Below are 18,075 nucleotides of genomic sequence, written 5' to 3' on the forward strand. Positions count from 1 at the left end.
TACCATAAGGAAAATTAACGAACTTAAATGCGTAAAAGGGACAATTATGAAAGGGATTTGGAGATAGCTTGGATATGTCCTTCGCACAACCCTTGCGAGAATAGTGCTTGATAATGTCAGCTAGGTTCCGGTGGACACCAGAAGACTTGGAAAACTTAGACTTATTTTAATACGAACTGTGAGAAGGGAGGTTGAAGACGAGTGGAAATGTGTGGAAGACAAAGCACAGGGAAGACATAGAAGCCCTTTGCGTCACGCGGTGGTGGAGGAATTGACGATTACACATACACACACACACACACACACACACACACACACACACACACACACACATATATATATATATATATATATTTTTGTATATAAGGACTTTTGATTTGGCTTTGGGGGTAGACCGTATGCCCTGCCTGATATATATATATATATATATATATATATATATATATATATATATATATATATATATATATATATATATATATATATATATATATATATAGTCCAACTTTAGAAGCAGAGAATTTCACATCTGAAAGATGTTGATAGGAGGTGGATTAGCCTACTGGAGGACACCATCATGACGAATGTTTTAGATCAAGATGACTTCAAGTATATTGATGCATAATGACTGAAGATTGGTTTTAATCTTTTAAATTATTCAATTTCCATCAATATTACATCACAAATGTAATAAAAGTACGTATTGTAATAAAAGTACGTATTGACAATCTGAGATTGTTTTTAAAACATTTCTCGTTGATTGGAATGACGACGCCTTTCAAAGCTCGCCTCGATCAGACTGGAATCGTTCTTTCAGTGATAAAGCTTACATTAGCAAATTTTTTCGGTATATAGCTAAAATAACTTTACTGAATACTTTTTAAATGTAATTAAATGCTTTTAAACATAACAATCGTCATATTTCTCTTTATCTCACCAATGGCATGAGGTTATTGAGATAAAACTAAAAAATATTCTTAAAGAACGCAATCAGGTGTTACGCCGTTTGAGGCTTCCCAAACGTCAAACCGTTCGCGTGTTGTCGTGTTTATCCCAGTGTTGTGTGTTATCTGTGATTTTTACGGACCACTTTTCGTCTACGACAATATGTGGTAAATTATGAAGTCTTTTCCCATCATATATTTAACCCTGGATGGAAATACTTACGTATGCCGAGGGAAAACCGTAAAGACACCGGCAACTCTTTGAAATTTGCCGCTAACCTAGGTAAGCGTTCAAGAACTAATTAGTTTGTAATTGGTATTCACATGTTACTTAACTTTGTGACTAAAATATCGCATGATATATTTCCTCAAAAGTACGTAGTGTTTTACTAACAGGATGGCAGCGATAATAAGGAGTTAATCGGACTTTTGTATTGGAGTTACCTTACATGGCTGACGTTCTGGTTCATCAACATGTTTACTCCATCCGCCCATCACCTCAGTTTGATGTCGTTCTCTGGTTTATCTGTGTGTGTGCCGAAAAATCATGATTAATCCTTTTGTTTTCTCTATTTTTATAGCATTATGAAAAAGTTTTTGATAACCATATTGTATATATCATCTTAGATACAATTAACGATCATAGGCCAGTGCGTTCTATATAATGTTGGACCCTTAAGGACATTCCACTCCGTGTGAAGTCGACTTACATAGAATTTTGTGCATGAAATTGACATTTCAGATTGTTTTTAAACCATACAGCAGTTGCCTAAAAAACTTTTTTTATAGAATCTTGTATGGATATCTGACCCGTTTTTAATCATGTTATAGATCTGTAACAAAGCATCGAGTAAAGGCAAAATGTGGTTCAAATGCTCGGTTGCTGTTTGGAAATTTCAGAACATTTTTTTTATTATTATTATATGACCCAGATGCTGAGCTCGACGTTTTAGTTACATTTTGGCACGCATTATCAACCATTTGGCCACAATTCTGAGCCAGGCTTTTTATAAACCCCGTGGCTACCTGTGGCTAAGTGCTGGATCAAAATTTTTAGGTTCAGTGGCACGGTGCCTGACATAGTATACTAGACCTGGCGGGTAGGCCTACAGTGCCCGTCCTGTCTTTGAGACCTAGTGCCATGCTCGGATTCTTAGAACCATCGTATTAAGGTGGTGTGTATATTTTGCATCACAAGACGGCATGCCACCTGCAAATGCCCTTTATGAGTAGTTTGCTGCTGTTTAAAATTGAGTATACTCATATTATATGTCCATTTGCTAGTTTTCTAGACTTGGCTGCCTGATAACTTAAAATCATTCATTCATTCTAGACTTGGCTGAAAGTTCTTAGCCTACATGTTATGTGACAGGCCTGGTTTGGTTCAACAACTGACAGCAAAGTGTCCCGTATTATTTATTACACTGCTGTCAGTTGTTTGTCCGTGCATTAATTAATTTTTTCCCGTGCATAGCTTCCGCCGTCACCTTACCTGAGTTTTGAAAAAAAGAAGATACAAATGTTACTATATAATAAGAAGGGAACGGCTGGGCAGCACTCATTGAATTGTATCGGTAAACCCAGAATCGTGGACTGGACTTCCAAACGGGACCTTGTCACTTTAATTATTTGGTTCGTTATTAAGCTGTGAATTGTGTGCTCGGTGCCATTGTTGTTTGTCGTCGTGGGCTGTCGTTAATTTTCTATTGGTTAGTTAGGTTTGCCATTGTTGAATACTGTTATTGAGGTTTGTCATCACGGTTGCTTGTGTAGTTGGTCTTTGGCTAATTACAACGCTGATGATAGCAGTTTTGGCCGTTTCGTTGTAGTTTGTTATTTTTTCACGATGGCTGTCAACAGATTTAATCAGTTTTGCTTCATTTTTCGTATCAAAATACCTTTTGTATCAAGTACAAAAAAGAGAGCAAAAATTCATGTAGTTTTTGGATTAAACCACTGACATTGACTGAAGTCACGTTCAGTGATTGCTGGCTTCACGCGTAGTGACGCAGTGCTGCTCTGGAATGTTTCGGATTCATCCCTGTGACAGTAATGATAGCCCTCTTCCTTGCGCCCATCACAGGGCGATTAACTAGGCCTAGACGATTGATTAGAAATAGAAACCAGAAGTGATTTCTTGTTCACGCAAGCTTTCAGACCACAATGCGATTATTGCTGTAATTGAGTGAGCGAATTTCAAAATTGTTATGCAGACGGATGGCTCGATAGTTAATGAAACAATAATGAGATTATCTTTACAGTGGTAAATTTGTAGTTCTACAGAAAGGAGTCCTTGCAGTATACTGAAGTGTGTTGACTTAGCGTTTGCCAAATAAATATTGAATTTGCCTCTAAATTTTGACTTGAGTCAAATACTTCATTGATATATTTTCACGATGAGAAATAGAATCAGTACCCGATGTGATTAAACAATATTAAATTAGCGTTTAGTTTTGCTACGACCTACAGGTGAATTAACACTGGATTTACACCAATTATACGCTGAAGTATGGTTTATCCTAGGATTAGGCCTAAATGTTTCCTGTGCACTAGATAATAGATTTGATTATGACAGTTATTATACGGAGATAACGGTTTTTTTAACTACTTTCAGTTGGGTTTGTATTTGCTTCGGCCGTAAGTCATTTAGGCCGTAACATCCAAAACAACCTTACGACCCAAAATGATTTACGGCCGAAACGACCTGAACTCTGCCGTAATAACTAGGTGTGAAATTGTTCGGTTTTTACTGCGACTACATATTGAATTATCGTCCAGGTTTTATTACGACATAAACGTGGGTTGATATTTGACTTTTTAATGCAGTTACTATGTAGCGTTACCTACTGTATGCTACATTTACTGATTCCGGTAACTATACAGCAAATATCCATTTTTCAATTACTGTTTTTTTCACCAATAACAAGCTCCCGCAGGGGGTTGGCGCTGACAGTGATGCTCACTTGGTGCCCTGTAGGCATTACTACTTTGTTCACTTTGTCTGGTTTTATGTACAACCCTCCATGGATAATTCCCTCTCAGGCGGGCCCTTGTGCGTTTTCAAAATAAGGTGCTTCTTATATTTTATAATTGACTTTTAAGTGTTTTCTCGTCAGTATCGCAGCTCCTTCAGAATAGGAGAGTCTTTAGTTCTTTTTTAATTTGCTTTCTTCTTGTATGCTCTTCACTTCAGGCGGTATTTTGTTGGATAGTCTTGGTGCGCAGTGAACAAATGCTCTCTCGCCTGACTTACAATTTGTTCTAGGTTCAAATAGCCTATATGCTTCACTTGCATGTCTAACAGTGTAAGGTTTTATTTCCTACGGACTGTGTGTTTATTAAATTGCGTAGAAGATTGTTGTTCAAAGCCATAATCCGTATTATTTTTCACCTTTGACACATTCTTTGTATACTACGCACTTATTGCCATCATATGTTTTATGTTTACTGTCACTATGGCCTTTCTTTAGACAATTTTTACACTCGAAGATGCTGCTAGCACATTCATTTGATTTGTGATTTTCACCGCATCTAGGGCAATCTTGGTCCTTTCTACAATTTGTTGCGCTATGACCGAATTCCTGACATTTATAGCATTGATAGGGCATGTAACAGTTGTATACTTTGCAACGGGTATACATTGTCCACAATTTGTCACCTCTGTCATAGAAAGCCTTTCATATTTGTGGTCTGCATTTGATGATATAGTATTTATATTTGTCATTTTGGCTTTCATTTCCGTTACAGTTTTCAGGACGTCATTTTCAGAAATGAGATTACCTAGCCATGGATTTTTCTTTACAATGTTATTGAGAATGTCATCTTCATCCTTCGGGACATAGACTACTTTTACATTTGGTTCAAGTTTACCCTTCTCATTTACTGGTATATTGCTGATTTTCTGAATCTCCATTTTTGCCTTTTCTAAGTTTTTCCTGTCTGGAAATCTTACAAACAAATGTATATCTCTTGTTGATTTAATCTGTTCAACTGGCGCCGTTATTTTACTCATAATTTGTCTCTTTCCATTTGTTGCTGTGCTCTCTTCATTTGTAGATTTGAGCAGAAGCACTTTTTTTGTCTTTAGTGATTCAGCATAAGTTTTGTCCATGTTTATCAACATTGTCAGTTTTGTTCTGTATTTCATCTATGTTGATCATTACGTCACTAGTTTTCTGAGCCGAATCCTGAATCAACTTTGTTAATATCTCTGTTTTCTTTTATTTCTTCAAGTTCATCTTCAATGAGTTTTTTGTGTGTTCTTTGTTCAGGCCTCTTGCAATTATTACATATGTACATTATGTTGTCACTCCCAAGTATGGGTGTGAATCTGACCTCGATACCTGAATAATTATAGTGGAACCATGCATCACACATTTCACAGCAAGTTCCTTCATCATCAACTTCCCGCAGGTTGCTGACTCTCTCTCGATTTGGGTTGACTCATCCTTCTCCAGTATTTTTAGTGTTCCATCTTTACGTGCTGCTTCGATAATTTTATGAGATAATGTTCGTATGATAGTGTGATCTTTCCTATACTTGATTTAATTTAAACAGTATTTGTTTTCTCTTTTTCCTTCCTCTTCTTCATGCTCACTTTGAACATCGCGCAAGTCAGGCGCTTTTACACAGAGCACTTCACCGACACGTCCTACCCGCACGAAAGCTAGTGGTGGTGATCTTCATTACTACATTACTAATGGTTATTTGCAACTGTTGGCCCCTAGCTGCTTCCCTCCGTAGGGGTGTAATGCCGTCCATTTTATCCCTTTTACTGTACCTCCGTTCATGTTCTGTTTCTTTCATCTGACTTTCCATCCTCTCCTAACAATAGTTTCACATAGCTTTCGTGCGAGTAGGACGTGTCTGTGAAGTGCTCTGTGTAAAGTGCCTGATTTGCACGATGCTCAAATTGAATATGAAGAAGAGGAAGGGAAAAGAGAAAGCAAATACTGTAGAAGTTAAATCAGATATAGGAAAGATCAAACTATCATACGAACATTATCTCATAATTATCGAAACAGCAAGTAAAGATGGAACACTAAAAAAATACTGAAGAAGGATGAGTCAACCCAAATCGAGAGTCAGCAACCTGCGGACATTGCTCTGATGAAGTTGATGATGAAGGAACTTGGTGTGAAATGTGTGATGCATGGTTCCACTATGATTGTTCAGGTATCGAGGTCAGATTCACACCCATACTTGGGAATGACAGCATAATGTACATATTATGTAATAATTGCAAGAGGCCTGAACAAAGAACACACAAAAGACTCATTGAAGATGAACTTGAAGAAATAAAAGAAAACATGGAGATATTAACAACGTTGATTCAGGATTCGGCTCAGAAAACTAGTGACGTCATGATCAACATAGACGAAATCCAGAACAAAATTGACAATGTTGATAAAGATGTAAAGACCATGACAAACATGGACAAAACTTATGCTGATTCACTAAAGACAAAAAAAAGTGCTTCTGATCAAATCTACAAATGAAGAGAGCACAGCAGCAAATGAAGAGACAAATTATGAGTAAAATAACGGCGCCAGTTGAACAGGTTAAAAGAGCAAGAGATGGACACGTGTTTGTAAAATTCCAGACAGGAAAAACTTAGAAAAGGCAAAAATGGAGATTCAGAAAATCAGCAACATATCAGTAAACGAGAAGGGTAAACTTAATCCAAAAATAAAAGTAGCATATGTCCCGAAGAATGAAGATGACATTGTCAGTAACATTGTAAAGAAAAATCCATGGATAGGTAATCTCATTTCTAAAAATGACGACCTGAAAATTGTAAAGAAAATGAAAGCCAAAGATGACAAATATAAGCGCTATATCATCAAATGCAAACCACAAATACGAAAGGCTATCTATGATAGAGGTGACAAATTGTGTACACCGTATAGCCGTTGCAAAGTATACGACTGTTACATGCCCTATCAATGTTATAAAGGTCATAGCGTAACAAATTGTAGAAATGACCAAATTTGCTTTAGATGTGGTGAAAATCACAAATCAAACGAATGTGCTAGCAGCATTTTCAAATGTAAAAATTGTGTAAAGAAAGGCCATAGTGATACTAAACATAAAACATATGATGGCAATAAGTGCACAGTATATAAAGATTATGTGTCAAAGGTGAAAAATAATACGGATCATGGCTTTGACTAATAATCTTCTATGCAATTTAATAAACATACAGTTCGTGGGAAATAAAACTAACACTATTAGAAATCTTATAAATGATCAAAATCTAGATATATGTATGCTAACGGAGACTTGGCTAAGCAATAATGTAAGTGATTATTTTTAAAATAAATGAAATGACGCCAGGGTCTCACAACTTTTACCATGTACCGAGAGAAAACAAAAACGGCGGTGGAGTGGGAATCTTTGTCAAAAAAGAATACAAAGTACATATAATGAACCAAAATGTGTTTAGTACATTTGAATACATCAACATCAAAATTACACGCATGAGCAAACATACAAATCATAACAGTCCAGAAGCCACCAAGCATAAATAAGAGATCGTTCCTGGACAAATTCCGTGACTTCCTCGACCTGTTAGCTCATAAAAATATACTGATTTGTGGTGACTTCAACCTACATCTGGATGATAACGATGACAAATATGTCAAAGAATTTTTAGAGTTACTTGAAAGCCACGACCTCGTAAATGTTGTGAAAAAACCGACACCATAATTATTGAACCATACCACCGACCCAGTGACCAACAACGAGATTGTGATGACAAAAACAAAAACAACGAGATTGTGGAAGACACTGAAAAAGAAAAACTGTCACTTACAGAAACAAAATTGAGCCTTTTCTCCCATAGGTTCCCATTGTTTTCAAGCTTTGTGTGTCTGTGGCCTGCGATATCTTTTGTGGCAAAACATAAACTAGTTACATTTAGTATAAATATCTGGAAAGGCTGGTATACACTGAAAAAACTAAAAAGTCACTTACAGAAACAAAAACAAAACCAACTTTAAAGTGTGATGAATTTATTGTTGAGAGCATAAAGAAAATAAGAGAAACAAGCCAGGAGTGCAGGTGTAATTTGAGGAATACCTTGACAGGCGACCAAGTATGTGTAAGCTGTTTTACAGTCTATAGCAAAAGTATATTGGCGTCAAGCTACAACGATAAATGTCCAGAAGTAACAAGGCGAATAATAGTTAAAGAAAATGCCAAATGGTTTAATAGCGAATTGCGTGAAGCTAAGAAAAAGAAAAGAAAATGGGAAGATCTATGGAAAAGATCGAAAGAATCAAGAAGTAGTGAAAATTGGACACTGTATAAAACAGCCAGAAATCAGTACAACGACTTGATTATGAAAACCAAGAAAATATATTACAATAAAATGTTTAGTGTAGAGAAAAATCCCCCCAAAATCCACGACAGTTTAGCCGGAATATTGGGACTCAAGAAAGAAAAAGTTCTACCTGATGTAACCAGTGACTACAAAAACCTGGCCGTTAACTTTGTGAACTACTTAGAAGAAAAAATTGAAAGAATGTCGTAGTTTAGATGATGAGGTCCCTCCTGATCTCCCAGTGATCACAATGATAAGTAGCAAATTCGGTAAGTTTAAAGAACTGAACATGAATGACTTTGAAAAAAAGACGAGAGAAGTAAAAAACACCTACTGTGAAAATGACCCGTTTCCCATAAGTGATTTAAAAAGAGGCAAAAAACTTTGATCAGTTGTGAGAGCTAAATTTTGATATTGTCAAAATGAGTCTAGCACAGGCATCTTTCCCAAATAGTGAAAAGCTTGCTTGTATAAAGTCGGCCTATAAAGGAAAAGGCGATAAAGAAAAATTTATTCTAAGCTTCTGTAGACCAATATCGAACCTATCGTACTTATCAAAACTTACAGAAACGGAAGTTCACAAACAAGCGTGGAAACACTTGGAACAACTCAACATTATACCTGATGATCAGTCAGCGTACAGGAAAAACCACTCAACAGAGACTACATTGTGCGCAATTATAAATGAATATAAGGTGAAAATTCTAGGAAATGGAAAATGTGGCATCCTGGTTATGCTTGACCCAAGTGTAGCATTTGACACAGTTGACCACAGTCTGCTGCTTGAAGGCCTGAGAGCAGTAGGCATCGAAGATGATGTACACAAATGGTATAAAAGCTACTTAGAAAGCAGGATGGTTACAGTGGTTATATCAAATATGAAATCAGAAAAGAAAGGTCTAACAAAAGGAGTACTCCGAGGCAGCGTTCTGGGTCCACTGCTTTTTGGCATTTACATAATTGAACTATCTAGATTTCTAAATAAGCACAGGGTTAAGTATAAACTGTATGCTGATGATACTTAGTTCTATTTTCCTGTCGAAACGGTAGAAGACGCCGTTAGTAAAATTGATGCAATAATGAAAGATATCAAAAAATGGATGTCGGCGAAGAAATTGAAACTTAATGAAGACAAAACTGAGTGTATGCTATTTGGATCTGACAGTGCAGTACGAAAATATGAACACTTCAAAAGAATAACTATTGGTTCGTCAACGATAAATATTGTAGCAGCAGTGAGGAACTTAGGAGTATTTATTGATAATAAATTGTCGATGAAGAACAATAGATTGCATATTACAAAAACCTGTAACTATCATATGAGAAACATTGCATTTATTAGAAAATACCTAAACGAAGATACTCTGAAAACAGCAATTTGCAACCAAATACTTTCGAGGCTTGACTGCTGCAACGTTATATACTACGGTCTCCCTAACCACCTACCTGCTAAGAAAATAGAGTCGCCAGGTTAATAAAAGGACTCCGTTCCCGTGATAGAATAACCCCAGCACTAATTGAGCTACACTGGCTCCCAGTAAAAGCTAGAACAGAATATAAAATACTTCTTACAGTCTTTAAAGCACTAAAATATGGTGAACCAACTTACCTGACAAACTGCTTAAGCTTCTTTAGACCTGAAGTGAATATTGTAATCAGACATGCAAGTGAAGCATATAGGCTACTTGAACCTAGAACAAATTGTAAGTCAGGCGAGAGAGCGTTTGTACATTGCGCACCAAGACTGTACAACAATATACCGTCTGAAGTGAAGATCACACAAGAAGAAAGCAAATTTAAAAAAGAACTAAAAACTCTCCTATTCTGAAGGAGCTACGATACTGACGAGAAAACACTAAAAGACAATTATAAAATATTAGAAGCACCTTATTTTGAAGACGTACAAAGGCCCACCAGAGGGGGAATCATCCCTGTGGAGGGCTGTACATAAAACCTAACAAAGGGAACAAAGTGAACAGCGCAACTGAGAGGTTTTCATCCTGTTACACCTTTCAAACCTGTCTACTCTCAATTTCCCTTTCAGCGGTGAATGACTTCAAAAATTCCAGCACTTGGCTTCCGGCCTAAATTTTATGTTCCATTCCATTCCTAGCTGCGTTCACTTTTGAGCATTTTACTTTACCTCCATTCCCGCTCCTTTTCTATCTCGCTGTACCTTCATTCCAGCTCCTTTTCTATCTCGCTGTTCAACCACTCCAACTCTATTTTAGTCTGAAGCGCTGAATGGCTGAAACTGCCCTAGTGCTTGGCTTTATAGCCTAGTGTTTACAAATCATCAAAATGATAAGTAAAATATTCCGGTATTTACAACGGCAAACATGAAATTGGCGTAGTCAAAATTATTCAGAATATAAGATGATCCAGGTTCTACAATGGCCAAATGTTGAACCTGAACCTACATCTGGTTTTTGTGATAGCTGAGTATTGAATTAAGTCAGTTTGCGCAACTAAAGATGATATTGATAAATTTTTAATTAGAACAGTTGCAGAATTTACCAGTGTTTATGACTCGACTGCCTGTTATTATTATTATTATTATTATTATTATTATTATTATTATTATTATTATTATTATTATTATTATTATTGAGAAGATGAACCCTGTTCATATGGAACAATCCCGCCACAGGGCCATTGACTTGAAATTGAAGCTTCCAAGGAATATGGTTTTCATTCGAAAAACGTAACAGAAGGTAATGGGAAATACAGAAAGAGGAGATCAGATATTAAAAAACAAACCAAAACAGATAAATTAATAAATAAATAAAAATTAAGTAAAATGATTAAATTATCCATTTTTACTGCTAAATATGTCAGGTTTTTCATCACAGTCAAATACGTATGAAATGATCCATTTTTTATGCGTCGGGTTTAATTAGTAAACTGCTTTTTTCATACTAATCAGTTAAGAAATTAAACAGTTTAAAACCTACAAAATCATTGATACTTATTTTTTTTTTACTGTGTTTAGGAATTAGCATAACCCCCGTAGGAGGGTACTGCCGTCAGTGCACCTCACGTGGTGCGCTGTAGGCATTATTAAAGGGTGGCCGGAGCGTCCCTTCTGCCCCTAACTGTGGCCACTTTTTTAGCCTTTTACTTGACCTCCATTTCCGCTTCCCCTCTTTCATCTTGCTGTCCAAGCTCTCAATATTTTTAGTGCAACTCACTAGCGGAAGGGGAGGGGGCACCTGGGCACGTGCCCCCATGAAAAATAATGATAAAATGATAATATTGAAGATTTAGATAATAATAACATTTAAGAAATATAAAAATGGGAAAAAATAAAAACTCGATTGAAGAAATAATATATATATATATATATATATATATATATATATATATATATATATATATATATATATATATATATATAATATGTATACTGTATGTATATATATGAAAATTGGTGCCGCCCCCATGAAATTTTTCTGGATCCGCTGGTGCTGCAACTGTTGGTAATTTTTCCTAGTTCCACTTTTAGATCCTTGCACTTTCTCTCCTTTGTATTTGGATATCTTTACCTTGCTGTCCAACCTCTCCAACTTCGTCTTTTTAGTGTCGTAAACGATGATTGGCTAAAAGTGCCCCAATGCCTGCCTTGAGAGCCTAAATTTCATAAAATAAATTAATTGACTGGAATCAGCAATCTCGTTGGGGGTTAGTGCCGTCAGTGCACCTCATGCGTGCACTGTAGGCATTACTCAAGGTTCTTTGCAGCGTCCCTTCGGTCCCTAGATGCAACCCCTTTCATTCCCTTGACTGTACCTACGCTCATAATCTCTAGTTTTTCATATTACTTTCTTCAGCCCTCTCCTAACAATTGATTCACAGTGCAGCTGCAAAGTTTTTCACCTGTTACACCTTTCTGCTCTTTCTGTTGGACTCAGCAAGCCAGTTTTTCCCCCTGATCAAACAGGCGAGTAATTTCATCTGTTCCCTGTTAGGTCTTAGTTTCTCGTACCTCAATCCTTCTTCCTTCAAAGAGGCTTGAAGGCAAGGCAGCTCTCTGCTCTACATGCTCTCGCCTTCGACATCATTTAAGCCCAGCGGGCATCTTACTCCGCTAATCCTGTTCTTGCCGAGACTCCTTTGTCTCATCAGGACATGGTCGCGTTCCGAATATCGATGCACGTTCCCACACTCTTCGCTTCGAAGTGATCAAAATCTGACGGCTGGCATTGAATATTTATTTTGTGTGATGCTTCTGCTTCTTTCTGCGTTTGTTTATTAGTCGTTTTTTACCCGGTCACCGTGACCGGTGTCATAACAGTCTCCCGAATGAGGAAAGGCAATTTCTGTAGGCCTACTTAATAAAATGAATTTTCGGGTAAAATTGGAACTTCAGTAACGCTTAAGTATGTGGTTAGGTACACCCTCCCCCTCCCACATAAGGACGAAGAAGATTCCGATCTGGAATGGTTTTGTTGGAGAGAGGGGAAGGGGTTTGGGCGGGATGAGTGGGGAGAGGAAGGTGGACCCTGGTTAGAGGTGCCCTCCTCCTCCTCCTCCTCCTCCTCCTCCTCCTCCTCCTCCTCCTCCCCTCCTCCTCCTCCTCCTCCTCCTCCTCCTCCTCCTCCTCCTCCTCCTCCTCCTCCTCTCCTGGCGAGGAGGCAAAGCTTTATCCTATATCTGATGCAAGCAACTTAAACCAACTCAAGTTAGATAACACCCTCTTTGGATCCCGCGGGGGATTTGGGAAGGCGCTCCTCCTCCTCCTCCTCCGCCGCTGCGATATGAGCATAAGGGAGGGACGCCCACAGGGTCGGTTTTCCGCAGGCGGCGTCCTTCGAGTTGGTCCTTAGGGACTTCGGACTTCTGGTGTGCTTTGGGTTACAGCGTATCCCTCACGTCGGGGGATTACTGAGGGTTTTCAATTTTCCCCATTGTATTGAAACATAATTGTTGTTTATACTTTCTCCCTGGGAATTTTTCATCCCGTCGGAGCAAGAAGTGGAAATCGCGCCGATTGTTCTGCAGGGGAGTTTGTGATTAGTTTTGCTTTCGGAGGTATTTGCAGGAACCGTTCCGAGTCTCTGATGGTGTGTATTGTTCGGGACGCCCGGATTATCAGCGTTCGGGAGGTGCGCAGAGAGAGAGAGAGAGAGAGAGAGAGAGAGAGAGAGAGAGAGAGAGAGAGAGAGAGAGACTGCGCTTCCTGCCCACCCACACACAAACACACATGCTTATATATATATATATATATATATATATATATATATATATATATATATATATATATATATATATATATATATATATATATATATATATATATATATATATTGGTAATGGATATACTGTATATGGATATATAGAACTATCAATGTTCCATACATACATATGCACAGACATTATGGATAGAGCCTATCAATGTAATTGTAAATTGAGGGAGACTAGCTTCTGATTGTAAGTGTTCGTTTAGATTTTGTCGTCGATACAAAAGTCCTTAAAGTACCAAAGACCGTTTTAAGATTTTGGGAGCAAAAATTAGGACCCCAAGCTAACAGGGTGGTTGACTAATGCCATGGGAATGCCAATAACCCTAACTTCGACCTTGATGACTTTTCAAGGTCATCTCGACTAATTATTATTGTTGTTGTTGCTGCCCACGTCATTATCCTTGTTGTTGTTCCGTATACGTATGCTGTTATCCTTAATCCACTCCCGACCTCGAGTTAGTATGCATCAGGCTCAGCATGAACTCGGGATGAGGGTTTCATGGTAAGCACGTTGTCCCGAATAGGTTCATTTCCCGTTCCTTGCTGTTCCAACTAATTAAACAAGTTGTCTGACAGTCGCTTGGTACTGCTTTATTCAAGTGGTTAGCTCTCTCTCTCTCTCTCTCTCTCTCTCTCTCTCTCTCTCTCCTCCGATAATGGAGTCAGTGGTTGGAGTTGATGCTCCTGCAACAGGAGTTCTTGGGTTCAAGCATTGTTTCACGCGTTGATAATGATAATCACAATGGTGAAGAAATCCACACTTGTGTAGATGTAAAAGTATATTAGATACACACACACACACATATATATATATATATATATATATATATGTACATACACACACACACACATATATATATATATACACATACATACAGACGAAAGTTTTAGAGAACCTGCTCAATTCTCCTTGATCTGACTCAGGTTCTCGGAAGCTCTCGTTTGTATATATATTTTCTAATATATATTTACTTTCACACCATTGTCGATTTCTTCACCATTTTAATGACTCATGCTATTATGAGATTTTTATATATGATCATGATAATAGGCAGGTGAATTTAGAGGTGTATAGGACACATAACATCTCCATTTCAGCGATATTTTGCCTCTCTAGTGTTACTCAAACTGGTAGAAGATATGCAAAACACAAGAACTATCTAGAAAACGAGTATATTACTTTGTGTCGTAATTTTAGCGTGTATTTAAAAGGACATAGAAAACACAAATAGACCTCGTAGGGGTGTAGTGCCGTCACTGTACCTCATACGGCGCACTGTAGGCATTACTTGAGGGTCTTTGCAGCCTCGCTTCCTTAGGGTCCCAGCTGCAACTCCTTTCATTTCTTTTACTGGACCTCCGTTCGTATCCTCTTCCTTCCATCTTCCTTTCCACCTCTCCTAGCAATTGATTCATAGTGCAACTGCGAGGTCTTCCTCCTGCTACGCCTTTCAAACCTTTTTACTCTCAATTTCCCTGTCAGCGCTGAATGACCTCGTAGGCCCCAGCGCTTGGCCTTTCGGCCTAAATTCTCTATTCCATTCTATCCTAAAATAAAAATAGAACGAGTATATAACGATAAATAAATGTTCAGCATGAAACAATAAAGAGTTATGAAATGTGTTTAATGGAATATCGGCACTGTCTCGATCTCAAACACGACTTTCAACTTTTGATAAGAACTGACTCTGCTATCTTCAGTTCGTCGCGAAACTTCCCCACGCTGAGGTTTTCGAAATATTTTATAAGAAAAAAAAATTTGCTGTATTTATGATATGTGAAAGTTTTCTGCACCGAGTTCGTCCTTCCCAACCCAGCTGTTGTAACGCGAATGATGCAGTGAAAGTTGTCATATTTTTCTTGGGAGTCATCACCCGCTTTCAGGGGGCCCTACATTTATATTAAATTTGGTGACTTGAATATCACTGGTTAGGTGATCGATTGCTCTTTATTGATTAATTTTATTTTTTTTATTTTTCTTCCTTAATAACTGCTCTCTTTATTTTTATATTTCCTGTTAGAAATCTTCTGTAGCTTCTTGCAAATGAACGCCATATTCTATGGAAGCTTGAATTTCAAATCACTGGCCCCAGCAGGCTTGTTCCACATGGATAGGGGTTTATCTTCTGAATAATAATAATAATAATAATAATAATAATAATAATAATAATAATAATAATAATAATAATAATAATAATGAGAATTAAAAAGCCACAGTAGTGTTAAAAATATTTATGTACAAAGTTAAAAACGAAAAGGAGAGACTTTCACATACTACTAAAGTCTCTCCTTTTCGATTTTACATAAATATTTTTAACGCTACTCTAGCTTTTAATTCTCGATATTATAGCCTCGTTACAGGGTCGCCTTGTTTCAGTAATAATAATAATAATAATAATAATAATAATAATAATAATAATAATAATAATAATAATAATAATAATAATAATAATAATAAACATGGCAGTGGCTACAGAGGGGAGAAGTCAAGAAGGAAACAGAAGGAATGCTAACACCGGCACAAGATCAGGCCCTAAAAACCAGATATTTCCAAAGAATAATAGATGGAAATAATATCTCGCTCATATGCAGGAAGTGCAATAGGAAAGACGAGACCATAAACCACGTAGCAAGCGAATTGCCAGCGCAAAAAAAGTATATCTTGCACAGAACTGAGTTCAAAAAGTTCTCTAGGGCTGGCCCAGATGATTCATTTTACGTGGCAAAACCAACTCTCCACTGGAGTCTGTGGAATCAACCACATTATGAAAAATGAAGTTCATCACAGCCTCTCATTCTTCATTGGTCTTCGCAGCCAGCCAGCTCTAATCCCTCCAATGAAGAACCAGTGGTACTCAGAGCACCCTCAACCTGAGGGAGTGATACCAACCTGAAAAAAACGATCAGGCAAAGATCCTCTGGGATTATGGTATCAGAACACACAGGGTGATACTTGCTAATAGATCCAAACGTCACGTTGATTGACAAAATCAAGAAGTGTCACCATGGGACTCCAGAGTAGATGAGAAAGAAAAAGAGAAAATTGATAAGCATCAGGACCTGCAAATCGAAATAAGAAGGATATGGAATATGCCATTGGAAATTGTACCCACAATCATAGGAACACTAGGCACGATCCCAAGATCCCTGAAAAGGAACCTGGAAAATCTAGATGCCGAAGTAGCTCCAGGACTCATGCAGAAGAGTGTGCTACTAGAAACAGCGCGCATAGTGAGAAAAGTGATGGACTCCTAAGGAGGCAGGATGCAACCCGGAACCCAACACTATAAAAACCACCCAGTCGAAAAGGATGACTGTGATAGAAAAAAAAAGAATTATTATTATTATTATTATTATTATTATTATTATTATTATTATTATTATTATTATTATAGATTTAGTCGCCAGAAAGACAACGCCTGAAGATCTTGAGTGAGTGAACCAGTCGTGTAGCCTGGTGAGAGATTAAAAAAGTTGATATAATAGGCGTCACCGAGAGGCCTTCTCGGTCTCTTGAGGCTGAATAGAATCCCTTTTGTCTCATTCAAAAAGTTGTAGATGTCCCAGTCAGCCTGTAGACGTTAATAGGCCTCGACTATTTTCCAAGGCCGGAGTGATGAGAACGGAAAAGAGGCCATTGAGAGAGAAACCATGTGGAGGGAAGGGAAGCGGAATATAACTGAGGGAGAGAGAGAGAGAGAGAGAGAGAGAGAGAGAGAGAGAGAGAGAGAGAGAGAGAGAGAGAGAGAGAAACTTGCACACACACGCAGAAAGAGAGATAGAGAAGGGGGTGAAAACTTGCACAAAGAGAGAGAGAGAGAGAGAGAGAGAGAGAGAGAAAACTTGCAGAGAGAGAGAGAGAGAGAGAGAGAGAGAGAGAGAGAGAGAGAGAGAGAGAGAGAAGGGAAAACTTGCATAGATAGAAAGAGAGAAAGAGAGAGAGAAGGGAAAACTTGCAGAGAGAGAGAGAAAGAGAGAGCTAAAGTGTAGGCGATGATTGCGTGTGCAACATATGGCAATCTTCCCATGGCGGCGAAGGGTTGTCTGATTTATTTTTTTCTCCTCAGATGGTTTTTTATAGACTTATTTTTTTTAAAGCGTTTCTTACTTAGGAAACACGAAGACAACAAATTTCAAGACATTAGTGGTTGGCGAGCTGTTGTGGAATTCCGCCCCCCCCCTTTTTTTTAACATTTTTTGTTACCCTTTTTTTCAACTTTCTTACGAGTTCCCACCTGAGACTATGGTACTCTCCCAGTTATTTTGTTTTCCCCCTTTTTTTATTTCATGTCTTTGTAATTTGGCTTTTTTTTTTTTATTTTTTATTACACATTTTTCTCAACGTTCTTAGGAGTTCCCAACTGGGGCCCTTGGTACTCTCTCATCTGTTTTGTTTTCGCATTTTCATTTTATGTCTTTAGGTTTGAAGCCTACTTTTACATGCAAACGTAACTCGGGACCAGGGCAAGAAAAAAGCAGTTTAACCTTTGTCTCTTGCACACACGCAAGAAGATATATTATACATTCATGTTTACGCACATTCGCAACGTTGGGTCTGCTCAGC

At 37.8% G+C, this 18,075-nt stretch overlaps 1 protein-coding gene across 1 annotated transcript in view; it reads left to right on the forward strand.

The window, feature by feature from the left end:
• The first annotated feature begins 993 nt into the window (after nt 1-993).
• LOC136825292 (neurotrimin-like) overlaps nt 994-18,075 on the forward strand; it is a 1,287,566-nt gene continuing 1,270,484 nt past the window's right edge. Inside the window, exon 1 of the mRNA XM_067081391.1 lies at nt 994-1,227. The gene's annotated coding sequence lies outside the window, so the exon portion shown is untranslated. The remainder of the gene's footprint in view (nt 1,228-18,075) is intronic.

The sequence above is a fragment of the Macrobrachium rosenbergii genome, chromosome 37 (assembly GCF_040412425.1).
Source record: "Macrobrachium rosenbergii isolate ZJJX-2024 chromosome 37, ASM4041242v1, whole genome shotgun sequence".
Taxonomy (NCBI): Eukaryota; Metazoa; Arthropoda; class Malacostraca; order Decapoda; family Palaemonidae; genus Macrobrachium; species Macrobrachium rosenbergii.